This window comes from Herpailurus yagouaroundi, unplaced genomic scaffold (genome assembly GCF_014898765.1).
Source record: "Herpailurus yagouaroundi ecotype Mexico unplaced genomic scaffold, PumYag 209, whole genome shotgun sequence".
NCBI lineage: Eukaryota > Metazoa > Chordata > Mammalia > Carnivora > Felidae > Herpailurus > Herpailurus yagouaroundi.
The window spans coordinates 6,624,651-6,633,973 of record NW_024412440.1 but is presented as its reverse complement, the minus strand read 5'-3'; the positions used below and the strand labels follow the sequence as shown (position 1 = coordinate 6,633,973).

General features: G+C 33.2%; 1 non-coding gene across 1 annotated transcript; it reads right to left on the bottom strand.

Moving 5' to 3' along the window:
• Positions 1–3,104: 3,104 nt before the first annotated feature.
• On the bottom strand, positions 3,105–3,213 carry LOC121016189 (U6 spliceosomal RNA). Its single transcript, XR_005784152.1, has one exon. It is a non-coding gene; the product is annotated as a U6 spliceosomal RNA (small nuclear RNA).
• Between the last annotated feature and the right edge of the window lie 6,110 nt (positions 3,214–9,323).

The following is a 9,323-nucleotide window of genomic DNA, read 5'->3' as shown; positions in this document are numbered from 1 at the left end:
AATACTAAAGTGATAAAATTGGCCTGCCTATATGTTCTACTTTCCAGATGTCCTAATTCTCTAGCAGATAGATATAGGGAGCAAGCCTAAGGCAAGCTGGCAGGCTGCAAACATCCCCTACCCCCAGGTGGGATGTGTGTGATATCCCTCAGGCACTCCTGGCTGTCCAAGGACAAAGGACTGATAGAGATCATAGTCCTGCAGGACCTGCGTCTCCATCTATTTACAAATATTTTAGTAAATCACAAGAAAAAGGCAATCTTATCAATAGTCTAATAACCAGAAAGTCATAGACTCAGTTTCCCAGAGCCCCAACATCACCCCTCCACAGTGATATGGGAAACAAAGACAGAAGAAAATGGCAGTTAAAATTAAATTTCCTTACAACCTGCAGCCCATTGACAAATACTTGAGGCAGGCAGAGTAAAATATTTCTCCAGGAACTCCTTAGTGTCTTAAAGTTAATGCTTTGCTAGAGGGAAAAACAACCTTAACTTGACAATAGCTAGGCCTCCATTATCCTGTGCATCTTCTTTAACATATGAAAGTCTCATTGGAAACTTCCCCTGGACTTTACCTCCCCCAACTCCCAAGTATATAACCAGTGTCTCCTGATGGTCCTGGGGCAGCTCTTCCTGTCCAAGGGTCCTGTCCCCATGCTTTAATAAAATCACCGTTTTGCACCAAAGACGTCTTCAAGAATTCTTTCTTGGCTGTCTGCTCTGGCCCCACGAACCTCACTATCATCCCAAAAAACCTCATCAGATATTACTGGTACTCCTTACAATTCCTTAATTCTACACAATGTACAATTGGAATTGGAAGAAAAGTAGCTGTACCTAGAGAGAAGCATTTCATTCTAATTTATTTTATGAGACTAATAAAATCTTGATATCAAAATGAAACAAAAATATTATGAGAAAAGGAAACTACAAACCCAAATATTCATGAATAAAAGAATATATACATATAAATTGATATATAGATATAGATAATTTATAAATTAAGATATTAACAAATTAAGTCTAGCAATATATAACAGACAGTGATAAATTACATCCAACTTATGTATATCTTAGAATATAAACTGAAGCTGAAGCTCAGAGCCTGGATTGGAGCCTGATTCAGATTCTGCGTCTCCCTCTCTCGTTGTCCCCCACCCCCCCCATTTCGTGTTCTGTCTCTCTCTCTCAAAAAATAAATAAACATTTAAAAAAAAAGAAAAAAAATTAAAAAGTTGTTCAAAGGGTGCTCTATTGGTTAAGTGTCTGACTTTTGATTTCAGCTCAGGTCTGATCTCAGGTTGGTGACATTGAGCCCTGCATCAGGCTCAGCTCTGAGAATGGAGAGTGCTTGATTCTCTCCCTCTCTCTCTCTCTCTCTCTCTCTCTTTCCTCCTCCCCTCAATAAATATTTAAAAAATAAACAAAAAACAATTTATATAATTTCCATATATACAGATTAAAAACATATGACCATCTTGATAGGTACACAAAAAAGTAATTAACACAATTAAAGATAACACTTAATGAAAGGTTGACAACATTCAACAATTTAAAAATAGAACATAGAAGGACACATTTCTGTCATAAAAGATATCTTTCTAAAAATACCACTACATTCATATTAGAAGTTCAAGATTAGGAACAAGGCTAGATGTTGATTCTTACCACTTTTATTCATCATCATACAATTCTACATATAATCATTGGTGTATTTCTTGAGAATGTGGGGCAACAGAAACTCATCCCAGATGGGGATATAAATTGGTACAGTTATTTTGGAAAAGTGTGTTTTCATAAGAATATTTCTCTGGAATTGAAAAACTGATTTTAAAATATATTTGGCAATAGAAAGAGCTAAGAATAGCTTAGGGTCACTTGAAGATAAAAAATTTACTTAAAATCAATTTCTGTAGTTTGTTTCATGTTGGAGAATGAATTTTGACAGAAGTCCCATGGTAATTCAAAGGGAAAAAGACAATCAGTACAATATGGATAGGATGTATACTAGTAAAACAAAATATAGAACCCAGAAACAGACCTATCAACATAGGGAACAATAGCATGAAGTTGAAGAGGCATTACAAAGAAATATGGACAGGATAGACTTTTTGATGAATGGCACAGGTACACCAGTATAACCACATTAAAAAGGAAGATAAAACAATTGTTTTGTTTTGTTTTATACTTTATCCACAAACCTAAATAAATAAATGAATTCTGAGTCGAATAACTAAACATGAAATAACAAACATGAAGGTTTGATAATAGAATACTGGAAAATATATTCATTATGTTAATAAGGGAAAAAGTATTTAGATAAGACTGAAAAAAAAAGTCTTTTCATAATGACAGAGGTCAGGAATGCAATCCAAACTCATAAGTGCATTTGAAACCTCTGTTTCCCACCCATCAATATTAAATTGACCAAAATGAATAATCTGGTCAAGCCCAAAGTCAAGAGGTGAGGAAACGCAATCTGCTATCATGAGGCCATCGCAAGGGTTTAGAAATATAATACCTGCTCTGGAGCGAAAAAATCAAGATCAATAATTTGGCCAACCACAACTTGAACACAAGCTAGAAAGAAAACATTGACCTTCATTTATTTCTAACCAGATATTAAACTTCTGCAATAATGAATTTTTCATTCATTTTTAAAAAAATTATGCATATCACGTTTGATAAATCAATGTATTTATTGAACAATGGGGAGCACAACTATAAACTTTCCCTCACACAAACAAAATTTCTCTCTAGTAGAACCAAACAAGACTTTTAGACACTGCCAATTTAATCTGGAGGCATCAGAAAACAAATTGATCCAAATTGGACAGGACAAAAATTCAAGGTTTAAGGTAAAAAATCAAGTGTTGTATATTATTTTCCATCTCATATAGATTCTATTTACAGTCCTTTTTATTTTTTAGGTGTAACTCAACTTCATTCACATGTATTTCTAGTGTTTACAGAAATGTATTTCTAATGAAATATCACAATTTTATTATTCAATGTCTCACATTGTGCTTTGACTCATTGTGTTTTTGTTTTTTATTTTTTTTTAATTGAGTTAATCTGCAAAGGGCTTACTTGGGAACTGCACAAAATTTGAAATGTTTCATGAATTTGTATATCATCCTTGCATAGGGGCAATGTTAACCTTCTGTGTGTCTTCCATTATAGTACATTTAGTATTGAAGGGATCACATAAATGTATTATTTTGACATGTGTGGTTTTAGCAATAATTACCATATTTCCACTCAGATATAAAAAAAGTAATTTTTACTAAAACTACAGAATACATTTATATAATGATATTAGTGCTTTCTCTATAAAATTATCATTTTTTAGTCTATCTTCCATTCACTCAATTACTTTGAAATTGTGAAAATGTACTTTACTTTGAAGCAAAGTGATCTGGCAGGATATCTCATGTATATTTGAATGAATATAAGTAAAATATTTAAGTGATCTTAACATGGACTTATTATTAAATGAATTATACCAGTTCTCTATTGTTATATAAAACTTTGAAATGAAGTGAGCAAATAAATTATGCAGATGGGAAAATTGAATTGAACTGATTATTAGCTACCCACCTTACCCCTTCGCAATGAAATTCAGAACTCCACATTGGCTGTATACAACTAACATTAAATTAAATACGTCATTGAGTTTTCAACAGCAGCAAAAGTTATAAGTTACTGTGTTTTTATGAGACACCTTATTTTATAAAAGAATATTGTAGATTTCAAATGTTTTCTCTAATGATTGCAGGGTAGTGCAATGGTTATTTAGGCTTCTTTGGAGTATCTTTTTAATAAAGATTAGTTATAAGAAAGGACTAATAAGAGAAATTCAGGTAGAACATTACATTTCAGACAATTATTTTTTAAAGCTAGAAAAATTATCTATTGCACCTAAACTAATGCTGTTTTTGTATTTATGAAACTTCTAAGAAAAATGTGTGATTTAACAATATCTATCTTTTTATTCTTATTTAAAAAAATATGTTGGATTATTACTACAATTTCTTTTGTTGCTGATACCACTACAAATGCCTTCATGAATGAAGGCAAAAATGAGTAACTATGAAAATATATGGAATGAACATCTACACACACACAAAACATAAACATATACATATTTACACAAATACATATACAGTAGAAAAAGGAAATGTGTTTCATTTTGCACAATTTTTTCTCAGATTTCTAGAAGAAAACTTTGGGAATACAATTTTTTAAATTAGTAATATGCTCTACAGAGTAGGATGAATCAAAATGTCAATATTTTCAACTTTATTAGCCAAAAACCAAAACGAAACCTTGAATTAAATAGTTGACAATTAAAAAGTCATAAGACTATTTGAAAAATACATTTGTCAGAATAAAAATAACAGTATCACATGAAGAACAGGTAAGGATAATAAACCAATTAAATGCATAAATATATACCATGTAAAATTATCATTTTAGATATGTATTTTTAATTTTAATTTTGTAATGTCTATTTTTTAAGTAGAGATAGAGCATGAGTGGGGGGGGGCAGAGAGAGAGAGAGAGAGAGATAAAGAGAGAGAGAGAGGGAGACACAGAATCCAAAGCAGGCTCCAGGATCCGAGCTGTCAGCACAGAACCCAACACGGGGCTTCGTGAGATCGTAACCTGAGCTGATGTCAGACACTTAACCAACTGAGCCAGCCAGGTGCCCCAGATACACATTTTTAGAGTAAGATAATGTATATAGAAACTTTTTCAGAAATATTTTAAATTTTTATTCTGTTTTTAAAGATAATTTCTAAGTGTTTATTTATTTATTTTGAGAGAGAGGGTGGCAGAGAGAAAGGTAGAGAGAGAATTCCAAGCAGGCTTTGTGCTCACAGCACACATCTCACAAACCATGAGCTCATGACCTGAGCCAAAATCAAGAGTTAGTCGCTTACTGGAGTAAGCCATCCAGGTGCTCCTATTAAGATAATTTTTTAGAAAAGTTTAGGTTCATAGCAAAATTATGGGGAGTTAAAGAGATTTCCCATATACCTCCTGCCTTCAGAATAGCTAGCCTTCTCCGTTATCAACATCCCCCACCAGCTTTGTACATTTGTTACAGCTGATGACCCTAAACTGACAGACCATAATCACCCAAAGTCCAAAATTTATATTATGGTTCCCTTTTGGTTTTAACATTCTATGGATTGATGAATATATAATGATATGTATTAATCATTATGGTAATATACAGAGTATTTTTACTGCACCAAATAACCTTTTCCTCTACCTATTATTTATCCCTCTACTTCCCCAACCCAAATCTGGCAACTCCTAGTATTTTTACTGTCTCCACAGTTTTGCCTTTTTCAGTATGTCATGTAGTTGGAATCACAGTCAGTAGTTTTTCCAGATTGATTATTTTCATTTTGTAATAGGTATTTAGGGTTCTTCCATCACTTTTCCTGGTCTCATAGCTCATATCCTTTTGCACTTGAATAATATTCCATTATCTAGATGAACCACAGTTTATTATCTCTTTATCTACTGAAGGACATTTTGGCTGTTCCTAATTTGGGAATTATGAAAAAGATGCTATAAACATCTGTGTGCAGATTTCTATGTGAATGTAAATTCTTAATGCCATTTAATAAATACCAAGCCTCCTTCTAACAACCATATGAGTGAACTTTGAAGCAGATCTTTTTAAGACTTTCAACAGGCATTTGAGTCTGGAAATGGATTCACCACAGAGAAACTTCAAGGTGACTGTGTGTCCAGCTAACAAACTGATGGTAGAGATTTTGATCCAGAACCATCTAGATAAAATAATTCTTTGATTCTTCTCCTACAGATATTACGGGAGAAAAAAGTTTATTAATTTAAACCATTAATTTTAGAATAAATTGTTACATAACAATAGATAACTAATGTGTATGATATTTTCAAAAACTTAGTCAACTCATATTTTTTTGAGCACCGACTGAATGCCAGATATTGTCCAAAGTACTACAGATACAATTGTCAAGAAGAGATAGGATGACTGATTTCATTGTGCTAATTTCCTTTCTTTCTTGATTAGTATTTCTTGCCCTGTTTCAATTTTCTTTTAAATAAAATTTTAACTATATACCTTAGTAATTGAGGGTAATTATTAAGTATTTAATGTGAGACATATTTCACATTAAACTCATTTCTTCATCATAACAATATTTTGAAATAGAAATCTGTGCCAATTACTAAGCTGTTATTTCATATAAACACCAAATTTACCCTTCTATATCCTGTGATTCAAGGGCTAGACTATGCAAGCTGGTTTAAACTTTAAAGTCTGGTTATCTATGAAATTTTGCCAATTTGGAGTATTTTAGAGAAACTAGAAGGCAGGAGGGAGTAGCAAGGGATATGTTTCTTCCTGTTTTCTTACACTTCTACTCAATGTTGCCTTGGCCGCACTCCGGGCTGGTAAGGAGAGGTGACTCTACTCTCTAGCTTTGTTTGTTACTCCCAGAAACAGCCTTATTCTTACTCTTTAAAGGTGCCAACATCAGAAACACATCCTTAAAGGTCTGGGTTTTAGAGCCACAGGGTCCTTTTCCAAATGTCTAGGTTCTTACAACTCCAATTCACACTCCATTTTTTCTACAGGTCAGATCATGATTCTTCTAGTAGTTACTGTTTCCATATTACTTTAATGTTTAATATCCAATATTTCTTTCAGTTATGCAAAACCTGAAAGCAATTCTTAACATTAAATTCTCTCTCTTAAAATGCTTAGTGTGGTTTCTGTGTTCTAAGTGTGCCCTAGATACTATAGCATTTTTTTTTCTCATATTGCTGAGGGCCATAGAATCTCTGAGTGGAAGTGCTGAGTTGAAACTTATATGTTGTGGCCAAAGAGCTCTTTCACTTAACAAGTAATCTCTTTTGTTATGAGTTGTTACACATAGTTTTTTCAAAATTATTAGTCTTAGATATTCTAAATTAAAAAATAATAATCTGCTTTACGGGTGCCTGGGTGGCTCAGTCGGTTGAGCATCCGACTCTTGATTTTGGCCCAGGTTATGATCCCAGGGTCATGGGATACAGCCCTGCATTGGGCTCTGTGCTAAGCATGGAGCCTGCTTAGGATTCTCTCTCTGTCTCCCTCTGCCCCTCTACTCTGCTCATTCTCTCTCTCTCTCTCTTAAACGAAGAATAATAATCTGCTTTAGAACTCAGATAAATCAAACTTCTAAGAAGCATACATTTTACCCAATATCACGTATTACTATTAATTTTGAGGACACAAGCATTTGTGAAGTAAAGGCAAAATAGAAATAAGTCGGTAACAGCCAACTCAGCCTCCCCATTCCTTTCATACCACATTTGTATAAGATGTGAACTAGCATTTATATATGAGGATAACAAACGATACTTCACAAAAAAGAAATATTTCATTTAAGAAACTTCTTCCATTTTATACCTAATAATTTCATTATTTAATACTTTGCAAAGAGCTAACAAAGAAATCTATACATTACAGATCTGTTTAGCATAATAATTCTAAAGAGAATAGATACATTCTATGACAAATATTCCTTAGGTAGGGGCTCATTTATAAATACCATTAATGCTTTTACAGTGAAGTCTGTCAATAGCATGTTTTTAAGGGAGTTTTACTGGACCTTTTCTCCCCTCCACCACCCTGGTCTGTCTCTAGAAAAAATAAAAACATACATTTCAGGTCCACTATTAAACCTTTTGTTCTCCAGCTGATAGTTGCTTAGATATTTTTCTTATCTTTGTGTTATGCCTGCTTTTTATAATTTTAAGTGTATAGGATTTGGAGTATTATACTTTCAGTGCAGCATGATTCTTGCTTTGTCTCAGAATTTAAGTTGTGCTCATTCAAACTGTTGTTATAAATTGTTACTATTGGGATTTTTGTTAGCCTTTATAGTTTTTATTTTGAAATATGTGTGAGATATACATATTTGTATGTATTAATGTGTGTTATTAATATATATAGTTTATATAGTTAGTGATAAGAAACTTAATATATAATTACTAATATACAGTTATTGATACATATTAATATATAGTTAGTGATAAGAAAACATAGAGTTTAATTGGATTTAGACAGAATATTGCTCATGGCATTGAAGAGAATATGAACTTTATGTTCACACTCGATTCCTTTGTCCTTCAAGTGTGGGAATAACGCAGAACGTGCCTAGGTAGATGCTGAGTACATGGTGATCTGTGTCACAGTTGAGATATACTCAGGTTAGTGAACTTTGATCTTACCAGGGACCACTGATGAACTTGTCCACACTTTGCCTATGAGAAACATTTTATCCTTTCTTTTTTTCCCCCTGGAATATAAGCAAAACTTCTTCTTCAGAAGAAAGGATAATTTGACCTGCACTATCTCCACATGTAAATAAATCTGTTTGCATCACTTGTGTGGCTCTGTTGGTTAGACATGCAACTCTTGGTTTCAGCTCAGGTTGTGATCCCAGGGCTGTGAGATCAAGCCCCGCGTTGGGCTCCATGCTTACGTGCTTAAGTGCACGTGTGCTCTCTCTCTAAAAATAAAAATAGAATACAAAATTAAAAACAATATATCTGTCCACATGGGGACACTCTGTCTAGCTTTTATATCTGTTAATGCATAGAACTGTAAAGGTGCCAGAGACATGAAGAAGGATCTCCCAGTGGAGATACAAGCTTATGATATGTAATGCGAAAAATAGAGGCATTCCTTTCTTCTGGATCATCTTTTACCATGAAATGTAGCCTACAAATATGACAATGTGCTTGAATATAATGATCAAGATAAATCTTCCTTTCTTTTCAGATCATACAATGGGGATCAGTTTAATCCTAGACTTCATATCAAATAATACGAGACTCCTAGAAAGCATGATAAGCGTACTCAGCAAAGGTCAGCAAAAAGAAAATCTTCATCCTGTATCCACATATCTCATTGATTAAGAAATTTGTTAAATAACACTATTCAGAAAATGACTGGCTTTGATATTTGCCTTTGATATAGAAAGAAAAATACTTCACGATAATAAAATGACACTTGGAGATCAACTTGCTGGCTTCCTATGGATTTACGTATCTTCTGTAGCTTCTTGCTTACCAGTAAAATTTCTTTATCTCTGTTATAAAATAACTCACATAACAACAGAATTTATGTTGGACAAATAGCATATTTTCTTTAGATTTTATAATTCTAGCATTTTCTTCAAAAGGCAATAAAATATTAAAGTAAAATATGCAAATATATCCAGAGTCCTCCACATCTATGGCATCCCCTAGCAATGGTGTGATTGGACT